This window comes from Acanthopagrus latus, chromosome 22 (genome assembly GCF_904848185.1).
Source record: "Acanthopagrus latus isolate v.2019 chromosome 22, fAcaLat1.1, whole genome shotgun sequence".
NCBI lineage: Eukaryota > Metazoa > Chordata > Actinopteri > Spariformes > Sparidae > Acanthopagrus > Acanthopagrus latus.
Genome location: NC_051060.1, coordinates 5,167,309 through 5,180,515, shown reverse-complemented (window position 1 = coordinate 5,180,515; position 13,207 = coordinate 5,167,309). Strand labels below are relative to the sequence as shown.

At 41.8% G+C, this 13,207-nt stretch overlaps 1 protein-coding gene across 4 annotated transcripts in view; it reads left to right on the top strand.

Moving 5' to 3' along the window:
- The first annotated feature begins 1,474 nt into the window (after positions 1-1,474).
- Positions 1,475-13,207, top strand: part of myo6a (myosin VIa) — a 144,302-nt gene continuing 132,569 nt past the window's right edge. For all 4 annotated transcript variants that reach the window (XM_037085794.1, XM_037085793.1, XM_037085792.1 and 1 more), the window contains exon 1: positions 1,475-1,705. The gene's annotated coding sequence lies outside the window, so the exon portion shown is untranslated. The remainder of the gene's footprint in view (positions 1,706-13,207) is intronic.

The window sequence follows — 13,207 nt, the reverse complement described above, 5'->3', positions numbered from 1 at the left end:
ACTCAGGTGATATACAGAAGATGTTGCTTACCTGCTATCATCTGTTTGAATAGATTATTTTGAATGCAGCCACAAAAGACTTGATGCTACTTTAACTCACATAAACAGTAGTAAAAGTGTTTGGTGCAGCACATAATCTGCAGGTTTCTTTAAAAAGAAACTGAAGCTTTTACAGTAGCCTACAACATAGCACTTAGAATAAAGTTATCAAATAAATGTGGAGTTACAGTAAAACTACAGTTTCTGCCTACAACATGTGGTGCAGTGGAAGTATAAAGTTACAGAAAATGAGAATATTGAAGTTAATTACAAGTATGTCATTAAAGTGCTTGAGTAAATCAATCAATCAATATAATTTCTATCTGCTTTATAGCTGTTATGTAATGTTTACCCTTACTGTCTTTGCAGGGCCTCATGTACACACATCCATATAAAGATATATCCCTGTTGTCCGTGTTTTTATATTCTGTGTACTCTATTTTTGTTTTTCTCGATCTATTATTGTATTATTATGATTACTAGTACTATTTATTGTTATATCATTTTATTACTCATATTTTACCTAGCATTTTTGTAGTGGAGTATTTAAGCAGACGAGTGTACCACTATCTTAAAACTTGAATCTAAATGTATTAAAAGGGATGCATGGTATAGGCTTTTTTTCAGCCGACAACAGTCTTACAATAGCATTTTTATACTTTTTCATGCACACCTGTGTGCAAGACTAGGACGTGGTGAGCAAAGACGATTTAGTTGATACCCAGTAGCTGTGATAATATTTTATAGTTAAACCTGAAGTCATTTCCCATTTATGTTCTTCATGTAAAAAAACAACAACAACAACAACAAAAAAAAACCTCTCACACCAGTGACGACATGTTTGGTTCTTGTCTACATTGCGTGGCTCTACACAGGTGCAGCACAGGTGCGAGCGTGACATCAGTGTTTGTTGCTCCTCTTCATTGTGTTTATTGGCAGCTCACAAAACAGCTTTAAAGGTGCATACCACCACATTCTGTGTAGGGATGCTTCACTCGTTACCTCAACAAAAGCAATCGCTGTCTGTGTTGTTGGCTAGATTCATCAGCTATAATTTCTTGTCTGCTGATAGCCGATAATGCCAATTTTCTATCATTGGAGGCGATAATTTATCGTTATATATCGTGCATTACTAGTACTTAATGTACTTTTAGTGACAAAGATCTTGAATCTTGACTCTAAATGTACTTAGTTACATTCCATCACTGATTACTACTAACGTGTGGTATCAGTACTTTTACTGAAGTAAAGGATGTATACTGAATACTTCCTCCACTGCAGCTGGGATCTATTTTTGGAGACCATCATCTGCACCTGCACATGGTCCTGAGGCTGTCCTGCCTCGGACGGCGCGGTGTTCAGCAGAGCGTGAGTCAAACAGCGCCCCCTGCAGGGACTCTCGCCCTGCCCGGGAGTATTTATCCAGCTCGTGACGTCACGGGGCCAGTTTCCCAGGATTGCTGCGGGAGTCGGAGGCTGCAGGGCGGGGAGAGTGTGGCCCAGGCTGCCAGAGCAGACATCCATCATTCGGAGAGACACCCGGCCGGCACGGCTGTGTTTGGGACGTGCGCTTCCTATTCTGGGATTTTCTCTTTTTTTTTTAATAAAAAAAAAAAAAAACACAATTTCCTTCAGAACGAGTCCCGGGAGTTAACGCACCACCGAGGTAGGCTACACACCGGCAGCCGTCTGCATGCACCGGGGAGAATTTATCGCAGCAGCACGGGGATGTTAGCTAGCTGACGGGCTACGGGAACACAGAAGCGTCCCGGTGCTAGCAGAGAGCAGCGAGCAGCATAGAGAGGCTGTCAACACACGTCGTCGCTTTCCCGGGAGGAAAACCGTCAACACACAGCTGAGAGCTGTGGCACACATCTTTAATTAAACAGCAGTTACACCAAACGGTGATACCCATCATATTTAAATCATTCCTGGGCTCAGCGCTATGAAATGTGATGTTTTTAGCAACCTAAGTCGGGCTTGGATTCATCTAGCTTTGTTGAGACGACACGGCGCCGGACTTCCTTTAAACACCTGCGAATTTAAAGTTTTTACTGATTATCTGTAAAGGCACTTTAGAGGAATAATCCCACAATACATAATTTGAAGGAATAGGGGCGTTTTGAAATTCGGCATATGAAGAATCCACTGTGCGTCCCTTTATTTCAGTCGGGCTTCAACTTTTTGACACACCCGACGGCGCCGCTATTGCCTCCAAAGGGTGTATTCTGGTGAAAGAACAACCATCGTTAAACAATATTTAAAAGTTAGATTATCGGGACATGTTGATGCTTCGTGGGTGGCGTGCATGCCGATTGGAAGAGAAGTGTCTCCCGAATCAGAAAAAGTGATGATTCATTGTTCACGACGTGTGTGTGTGCATGATAAAGCAACGCGATTCCACATTCTCGAGTTTTTCAAATGAAGTCCGGCTCGGCTCGAGATGCAGGCAGCTAGAACGGACCGAACATTTTTTTTTTCAGCACGGAGCTCATTACATTAGAGGCAGCAGAGAAGGGACAGAGCATGGCAGAATTCAGTGATGCGTGCATGACATGAGAGGCTGTGTTGTTGTACAGCAGCAATATGTCAGATATCACAATGTGAGCCCGGCTGCGGCCTGCACACACACACACACACACACACGCACAGACACACACCCACACCGAGCCTGGGAACAAGAATCAATGGACATGCTTTGCATAAGAAACAAAAGCTGAGGGTGGTTGGTTTGGCCATTGTGATATGTTTGCCCGAGCGATGATAAAAAAAAGATAGTGTGGCATCCTCAGAAGTGTGGATAGAGAGAACAAGCTGAGCCAGTCCTGTGGTGTAATGTGTGTTGCATGATTATATAAGAGCTCTCTCTGTGCTTATTGTGTTCTGTCCCGAGCTTGTTCTTATGCTGAAGCTGCTTTGAAAATCACTGTGATGGTCATTTTCATTCTCCCAAAGCCATGCATGAGCCACCGGGCTGAATGAATCAAAGAAGCTCATTATGCTGTGCTTTTATGATCTCTGACTGGTGCCCCTGTAATGTTGCTTCACGCATTTCTGGTATTTATAATGGAACAATATCTAAGGATTTAGGAAAACGGCGAAAATCAAACCAAAACGATGAACTGAATATGAAGAAATGATATCTTTATGTCCCTCTGGACCACTAGCTGCATGGCTAACTGAGCTAACATGCAAATGGAAGCTTTAGCAGTTGGCAGCAGTTAGCAGCTACTCTAGTGAAATGCTCCCGCCTTTTTTGTTTCCAGTATGAATTCGACAGGTGGCCAATTCTCGCATGTTGGACCCTCATAGATAAAGTGGGCCTGAGTCAGACATTTCAGAAATCAGTTTTCCAAACGTTGTGGCGTTTTTCCAAGATGTCGTGGTGTTGAGTTTTCGGAATTGTTGTTTTCATTTCTCTGAAATGTTGCTGTGTTTTGTTTTTTTTTTTTTTTCAGAATATTGGTGTTCCTTTTTACGAAATGTTGTCGTGTTTTGACCCTCATGGCCACCATATTTAACGCCCATGGCATTTGGTGTTCGCGTAGAGCTGTTAATGTTGTAGTTTTTACTCTGCCTGGGTGGAGGCCTCTCCGACAACCTCCTGATCTGTGAAGGGACTTCGACTTTTGCTCCCTCCTCACCACATCCTTCTTTTATGGCTGTATTGACTTATACATTATGTAATGACACAGCAGGACTTACTGTAACCACACCGGCCTTCCTGAATTCAGAAACTTCAGGGATCAAAGTCCTCTTCAGGGAATGATCCTGAACGACTGCCTAGTTACTGGATTAGCTGGATGACACTGAGTTTTCTTTGTTGCCTCAGTGATATGCATATCACAGTATAAAAGTAAAGTCTGCTCGAGGTTTGCTGCAGAGATGTGACCAATGAAATGCACTTGGCATCTTGAGTAGTGGCTCATGTCCAAAGTGTCTTATTCAGGATAAGCTGTTTATATGCTTCTCCATCCACTTAAGATATCCACGGATACACGAGGAAGCAGAGGATTCAGAAAATTAGACAACTCAAGGGAATCCAAATGATACTCTGATCAAAATGTTTGCATTCGGTGTCTGTTTTCAGCTGTAAACTGCTGGGTTGTGATATCCTCTCAGAGTGAAACTGAGGGGGAAGCAGCTGGAGGTGGATGAGAGAAAGGGGGAAACTGTCGGGAAAGCTAGTCAAGGAATCCCTGGAATATCCTGGAAGCGTGTCCAGGATGTTAGAGCTGGGGAATGGGATGGATCCCCTATGGAAGCTGAAGTACATTAGGGATCTGTCAGTCTTTTGTTGTACAGGTGTGGTTAACTGCCAGTTTGCTTGCCAGCTAGCTTGGTTGCTAACAACAAGTTAGCAGTGTATTAAAGAGACGTGTGACTGATACTGGATTTCTTTATGCTGATATTGATATTGTAGATTTTACTAGGTAACTGAATACATTCAAATGATACATGTTATAAAATCAGAATGACACTGCAGTTTTTTGGATGTTTTCATACTGTCATCCTCTGGTTGTGGTCATCTTACTTTGTTAACCAAGACCTGGGTCACATTTTTCAGCTCTTCCTGCTTCAGGTGCACCATCACCTCATCTGCTCTTTGGCTATCTATAGGAGGATCTGCTAGACTTCTAATTTTATTGAGCAAGATCTTGACAAATGATTACACACTGTCTGTATCTCTTTGGTGAATCATTTTATAGTTTGGTCAGAGTCAGCTGAAGGTGTGGTCATGGCTTTGTTCCAGCGCCACAACATGTTAGCTCTACTTAGTTGGTACGCTGTGATCTGTGATTTGTATGGAAATTACAAAAACAAAAACAAAAGAAATGAGCTAGCAGTCAAATCTGTCTGTGATCTGCCTCGATAGCTTCCACTTTTGAAAATGTCCGTTTCTCTTTTTCATCAAATGTCAGTGCATTTAAATAGCACTCACACCAGAGAACAGTACTCCTAAATGAATGTGTTTGTCCTCCAGAAAACTTCTGTAGCTAACGAGTTAACAGCTAAATCACAAGTAAAGGAGAATCACTTTATTAACTCCCAAAGGGGAAAGTCAAATTTCCGTTCATTATGTGTACAGTTGATGTGTAATTAAGGGGATAGATAACTGATTGTAGTCATAAAGTTGGTTTGATAAACTCGCCTGCAGGCCCTCAGAGCCCTAAGAGTGCAGATTAAACTATATTAAGCTGTAACTATGTTTAACACGTCCCATTGTGACGGACACATCCCAAAGCTCCTGATTGACTCTCCTGAAACTATCTCTGAGAGACCTGTTTGAAACAAGATGTGTGCTAATACTAAGCTAACCTCCCTGCAACCTCCACTTTCTCCTCTCCGGTGATGACGGAGCTGAAGGTTCATGCATATCTAGTTTCTGATGGAGGTATATTAGTGGAAGAGGTTATTTGAGGGGTTTGGGACGCCCCCCCCATCAGCCTTTGTAATTAGTGGAATGTGAGCTGAATTAGTCACACCACACTGAGCAGGCCACAGACTCTTGTTGATGGTGATGAAGAGTGTCGACTTACAGTCCCGTCTGCGAGCCCGGCCCCCTCACTTTAGCCCCGGTGGGGTTTTGCGGTTTCTGAAACGTCCTGGAAGTGAAGGAGTCGACTTTGTTGTTGTGTTGCGGTTCTTGCACACACACATACACACACGTTGCTGGATTAGTGAACCAGCGCTTGTAAACAGAAGTCACGTGGACTCACATGTAGACCATTTACTGTGAGTTTTCATTCTTTACCGCCTCTGTAACTTAAACTGTACTATCATTTCAAATATGCTGCTCAGCCTGTGCAACGCTCAAGGTCGCTTCATTTTAACTCCATGTGTTCTTTCTGTCTGCTGTGTAACACTCCGAGAAACCGCTGCATATCAGATGTCAACATCTGTCTCTTTGTGCCCATAAAGCTGTGTTTTTTATGCATTTTAGGAGCCGTTTCCTGTGGTTGGATCGGACCAACTTCTCCCTGTAAATAAACCAAACTATACTCAGTTCAAATTGATTATTTCTATAATCAATCAGTTTCTCTAAGTGTGAGTGGAAAACACCCACTGGTTGGATTTTCAAAAAGATTAGTTCACTCTCCTGTGTTTCATTGTGTTTGGCCTCTAAGAAAGGCTCGGACTAGTGAGTAATGATTGATGATTTAATATTCCACAGCTTTATTGAGAGTGTTTGTTTTTTCTTTCTCTCTGAATCCTGAACATGTTCAGCAATTTCAACCATGTTATCTCCTCTGAAACAGTAAAAACCTTCCACTCAGACTAGGACAAGTTTGTCTACTTCTTCCTTATCTTCCTCTCTGTCTTGTCTGTCGTCTTGGTCTTCTTCTTTGTCTTCCTCTCCTCCTTCTTCTTTGTCTTCTTGGTGATTTGCAGACCAGCTCTCATGGTGCAAAATATCCAACTTCAGAGTGTGTAGATGCTGTGCTTGTTGAGTCATTATCAGCCGATTATATAAATGTCTTATTATCGAGCCCTCCCATATCCCCAAATCTACAGGCAGTAATGATATCTGTGTCCGTCGTGCTGTTTATGTAATATTCTTTAATTAATTGATGCTAAAAGTGGCACTACAAGTTACAAACAGTGTGACTTTTCTCCCTCCCCCCAAGTTATTCCTCTCTTTCAACAAGAAAACTGCTCAAAGTTCCTCAACTTCCAGTCTGTTTATATTCGAAGCATTTAGCCGTCAGTCTTCCACAGGGAGTGTTTAGGGTATCTGTGACCTGCAGAGTGACACTTAATCAGGACATGCAGTACACCTTCAGTGAAGCTGAACTTTTACCTCTGGGTCACCTCTGTGCTTTGAAATTTTAACATTTACAAATAGGTTTCTACGTTGTACATTCACAGTCTTCTTCGTAAGTTTCAGAGGCTGTCTTCTTTGAGAAAACTGCTGTGTTTGGACCCTCTGTCAACCAATCAGTGACTTAAAAACCTTTGGTAGCTGTTCCCCCACGAGAGCCACAAAGCAACAGTATAAGGATGTAGAAAAATTCAGACTACGAGCTCCACAGAAACCTAGAATTAAAATAAAGAGCTTCACAGTCCAAAAACTCAAATTTTTCTGTCAGAGTGGTAGATATTCCCGTTTCCTTGCCCATCTCTTAACAAAGAGCCCGTGTAAACACCTTAAAGCTCCGCTGAAACTATTTTTAATCTTCATGTTTGCAGACATGACGTCTATTTTTAGCAGCAGACTAGTCGCCTGTCATCTTGCCTGCCTTAATCACTAGTTTCTACCCTAAACGGCCGACTCTCTCACTCACTGTCCCTTCAGTGTGTTTGGCTCATGTGTGACTGAGGCACCGTGTCATCTCATGTCAACATGCAAATGAACCCAACCCATCATTAAGGTGGTGAGCCGCAGCCGCAGAGAGGGCGCAGGATCACGTGCTGGTGACCTTTCGAAACCTCCTCCTGATACGGGCTGAGGCCTGAACTGCGCTCACATGCAGCCCTGGTGTCCCACATGTTGCATTGTGGGTAATATTTTAAGGAGGAGGCCTGCTTAAGGCTTTTAAGTCGACAGCAGTTCTTGTGTTTTTTTTTTTTGTGGATCTGAATACGTTTTAGGTTAAAAATAAGACGATGAGACAGATCCTCCTGTAGCGACGAGTCCAGAGAGTTTAACGTTGTCAGCTCAAACGTGAAGAAATGTTATTTCTGTTGAATTTTGGAGCTTTGAGAATTTAATGAGCAAAGTTTTTCTCCCTCTGAAATGGAGTTTAACTGCGCTGGTTTTGTCACATTGCTCATTAGTTTCTGTGGCTTTGCTCCAAGAGGACTCTGACCCCAGTTAATCCGGCTCCCTTCTCTTAAATATTCATATGACACAGGAGGACTTGTGTGTTGGGCTTTACGGCTCGGCAACATGAACTTCTAACTCCTGCTTTCTTGTAGTGTCGCTGATGTTGGAGAGTTTGAGACTCATCTTCAAAGTGCGACTGTTTTGGATAGAAGCCTTGAAATGTAAATGTGGAGAACAACACACTGTAGCTGTAACTTTTAACTGTTTTTATAACAAGTGGCACAGGAACCATTTCAACTGTCAAAATGCCTTTATATTATTTTTTCATTAATAACATCTGTATTCATTGATATTGTGACTGTGAAACCATCATTTTATAACCCAGCATGCGATTATGGAGTCTTTTGAACACTGGAAACTGTTTTTTCCTAGCAAATTATTTCAGAAAAATTATATCAAAACCAATCCTTAGGAATGATCAGGCTCACGTGTGTACAACGGTCCTTGTAAAGAAATAAGTGAAGTTGTTTGTCTGTTTAGAATCAGAAAATGAATAAAATATAAAGCTTGAGAGTGAGTCTAATCTGTTAGCTGTCGTCAGCCTGACGTGTAACCCCATTGAGAAGTATCACATCAGTCCGATCCACTGCAGCGTCCAATCATTAACTGATATCCAATGTGCGGGCGTGTCGGCAGGTAAAGAGACTTCCATGAAGGCTGCTCTTGTGTATCCTCCCTCCTCTGAGCACAGATAAGAACTCTGGGATGACGTGCAAGATGGCAGCCCAGAACACCATCCGGATCAAGAGAGAAGCCAGGAGCGAGGGAATGTCAAATAAGTGTTATGTGATATAACCATAATGTATCAGAGCACTTACTAGCATAGCTGCCACACAGCTATTACACCTTTGTTGCATCTAAGCTAGCAGGGTTAGCCATGGCTTAGTGCCACCATTGACTCGTGGCCAGCAGAGCAGCAAAGCACCTAAAAAGTGAAACTCCTTCAACAGATTGATAGTTTACGGTGCTTTTTCCGCACTTCAGTCATTACCAATTAATCTCTTAGCTTACAAAGTCATTTCACAGTCAGCTGTCTGTCCATGATCTATGCTCCGATCGATGTGAGTAATGGTTGCAGACTTGCTCAAGGTGACACAAATAAAGTTGTGTACCTGACACACTTTGCAAGATGGTGGTGTTCTGGTGGTGAGTCGGCTCTTTTGGTGTCCATATCAGGAGTCTGTTGGCAGGAGTGGATGTGAAAAGCTGTTTTTTTTTTCTTTTTCTTTTTTTTTATCAGATCTGAGTGTTTGTTTTTTTTTTTTCAAGGATTTGTGTCCAGATTTTCTCTTTGAAGGAACATTTCTAATACGAGCAGCGTCTCATCACATCACAGCGGTCTTTATCTTTTATTTCCTGCTGGTTATATTTAGCAGGTACTGGTGCACAGCCAGTCCTCCACTGGACCCCCACACTCAGTTGCTATGAGCTCTGTTACGCAACCACAGGTCTTTCACACTGGACACGAAACCCAGTTTTCAGATGGATTTTCTGTGGGGGTGTTTGTGTGTGTGTGTGTGTGTGTGTGTGTGTGTGTGTGTGTGTGTGTGTTTTTGGTCTTTTGATCCTCGTCGTGCTCGATGTCTGTCCGGTGTCTCAGTGCCTCAGCGGAGACGACGCCAGGCCGGACACTTCCTCTCTTTCCTTTTTAGCGTCTGTATAGTGTCCCTGTCTGTCGGGCCAGTTTGATAATCGGCTGTCAGGAAGTGACCACATGGAGGACAGTCTACCAAGAGAAAACAAGTCAAAGGAGGTTTTCAGTATCACTGTCGGGACATGAAACAAACTTTTTATTTCTGGAAGACGAAGACAGCTTAAAACTGCAAAGACTTCCAGGATGACTCAAACATATCAGCCACAGATGAGGCTGGACATGTCTTCATACTTGCTGTAGAAGAACAACATTGTTAAATCAGTGTGATCAAGTGAGGTACAAAAACTGATCACTATAATGTGTCAGTAGCTCCCGTATCATTACCTGATTTACTACCCAATTTGTCCAATACCTCCACGAGGAGGTTATGTTTTTGGATTGCTGCTTTGTCAGCAGGAAACCACAGAAACCACTGAACAGATTTCCATGAAACTTGGATGGAAGATGGGTCTCTGCTCAGAATAGACCTCATTAACTTTAACTTTAACATTTTGGTTAATTTCTCTTGGAATAATGCATGAATCTCAAGGAAAACAAATCTGGCAGTAATTAAGTGGCTGTTATCTGTGAGTGAGTACAGTTTGATGTGGATAAAAATCTGGATTCGGGAGATTCGATTATGTTTTACTGGATAGTGGATTAGGCTTGATAGAATTAAAGGGGACTGCTGGGCCCTGGTGGAGCTATGTATCTTACTGACCGAGATTTGTAGTTCAGAATGTAACTGAGACTTTTTATAAATGTCTTGTGGATGTAAGCTGAAGTTTATGATCTGTTACCCTCTACTATTCCCTGTTTCAGTTACTGTTTGGTTTACAGTGGTTCACATTCAAAAAACCTGCATATAGGCGCCAATTTAGGTGAAATGAACAGAGTGAATGAGGTTGAAGAGCTCTGTCAGTCTGAATGCAATATTATATATTATATGTCTTCTTTCACTTGAGAAGGAGTACTTTTTGCAGGGCTCTGAACAATCCATTTTTGTCTTTGACTTCCATCTTGTCAAGGTCAGCCTACTTACACTGTCACCTACCAGTTCCACCTGGCAAGCACCCAGTAAGCTCACAGTTGTCTGCTTAAGGCCACTGAAGGGTTTAAGCGGCAGTAACAGAAGTCTTTTTCATCATTGACTTCGATTTAATGGTCCATTGTCGGATTTGACAGGTGACCGTAGTGTTACAACTTGACCTCCCTTTACCCATCATCCTTCAGGGATTATCTGAAGGAGGAATCCGTGAAGCGACTCAACACCTCCCCCCTCCCAACTACTCTCAGTATTCACACTGAATCCTTAATAAGCTGCGGAGGAAGAGGATTTAACGCTCTTTGTGTAATGTACAACTTTTTAGCTGCTTATGACACAGTTTATTGGTGTTAGACTTCGCCTCAAGGAGGATGACTCCTGTCAATCTTTAAACTCCATTATAGCCACTTTGTAAAAGATCAGCACTTCACAAATTCCACGACTCTGCTGAAATCATCAAAATGCGGCTTGAGACGAGTGATCTCTAAGGCTCAGATTGATATTTAGAGTTAAAAAAGGCTGATATTTCTTTTTTTAAACAAGAAGTATTGCAGCGTGTTTCCAAGGATCGCCTCAGGTTTTTTTTTGGAGATGATCATACAGTAGAAACAGCCAAGTTTACAATCCATAGTGTGCATTTTGAACAGTTAACTTCACTGGAAATGAAATCATCTTAACTCAAAATCAACAAAGGCAATTTAAAACGTTCTTTGGCTGCAGTCACATTTGGATTTGAATTGGTTTTGATAGTTAACCTCAAGCATATTTTGTGTGTGTTAGCTTCCGTGTGTGTTGGGAGGGTTAGATTGAGTCCTGCTTCAGTGAAAGGAATCACCTGCTCATCTTCTGATCTTTGAACACACCCTGTTGGGGTGCGACTGCGTTGTTTGGTGTGGCAGCAGCTGCTTAATCACCTCAAAGAATGCTGGGTAACAATCGTGACCAGTGATCTGACATAACACAGAGGTTTTCTAGGGAAACCAGAGACGCTCGGACAAAAAAAAAAAAAAATGTCCAACACGTCATCTGTTTGATCACAAGCCAAAAGTTTTGTTTGTTGATTGCCATGTCCAGCAGAGGGCGATCCACTGGTTTCACAAAGAAGTCTGATTCTATGTAGGCTTATGAGAAAAACACCTTACTTCTCAGTTGATTTATTATCTCAGGGAACAGTTTCCTGATGATCTGATTGTCTAGATCTCCTGTCTCAAATCTTGTTCAACACAACATGACACTCATTTTGCAAATGAAGGTCGCATTCAGAATGTGTCCCATCAGTTTGAAAGCTGTCAAAGAGTCATGAAAGTAGCAGCCTTAATGAGCAGGCACATGAAGATTATAGGCACGCCTCAAACTCCAAACTCCAGCAAGCTAAAACATGACTTTGTCCTTGTGTGGATGTGTGGAAAAGTACTTGTGCTGTGTTCAGCATGAAAACATGTTGTAGTAGCATTTGTTTTTACCACTGACTTCCTAATGGAAACAGCTTGAATTCATTTGGCTGCTGTTCTTCCTTTGAAACTAGTGTTTGCTGTTGTAATATATCGCTCTTACAGTTACCACCAAGTCAACCACCACTTAAATCTGACGGACTGAGTGCAGATCTCAGGTGAAACTTCCAGTAGTCTTTTTATTTTTCGTTGCAAATGTTTACATCCAAATCAAAATGGATTTGATGAGGATTTGTTTTAGATAAGCAAAATTATTCCGAATTATATTCCACCAAGCCTGTATGCACGAGCACGATGTTTCAAAGATCCTGTAATTTACTCCTGGGGGAAGAATTGAAGTTACACAGTGACATTCTCAAAGATCCTATATTGATGTGTTTGGGAAGAGGGTTCACTCTGAACAAACATAAGAAACCGAACTTTGTAACAAACTACATCTCTATCTTTTGTTGTCTATTGTTGAATCAATAAAGCCTGGTATTTGTGGTTGAACTCTGGAATCTTTAGTGTTGGTGAATATCTTTTGAACTTGTTCGACCCTAACCAGCAAAAAGAAACCAGAATTAAATCAAGCGGTTGTTGTAAAATACACCTATCTTTGTAGAGAAGATGAAAGAAATCGACAAAAAAGGAAATGACAGTTGTCAGGACATAAAACTATTTTGATGATGTAAGCTGAGGGATGCAATTCAGACCACACTACACATTTGGAGTTTACTGATCTCTACACCCACTGCGCCATTTCCTGAAATGTCACGATGCAGTCGTGTAGGAGGAGGAGGAGGAAACATGAGGCTTGTTAACAGAAAACAGAATCATTACAGCTCGTGTAAAGATAACCAGCATGGAGGCCATCAGCTGTACAAAGTTCATCAGCCCCAGCAGAGGGAAGAACGAGATCATCGTTATTTTCTGGGTAATTAGGGAATAAATGATAAAGCTGAGCTGCATGATGATGTTAATTATCCACCAGTGATTCAGATAATAGAACACAAGCTGAAATATCTGATCTGAAGTAATGACACCTCATTTCAGAGAGACGAAAAGATGTGGTGCTCCTGACAACATATGAACTAGCTGATGTTACTTCTTATTGGGTTGTTCTATCTTTCTGTATTTTTTCCTCCACTTTAAACAAGCAAATCCTCTTTTTAATAGTAGACCTCTGAAATAAAAGGACCTGGTTTTCCTGGATATGCAAAAAAAAAAAA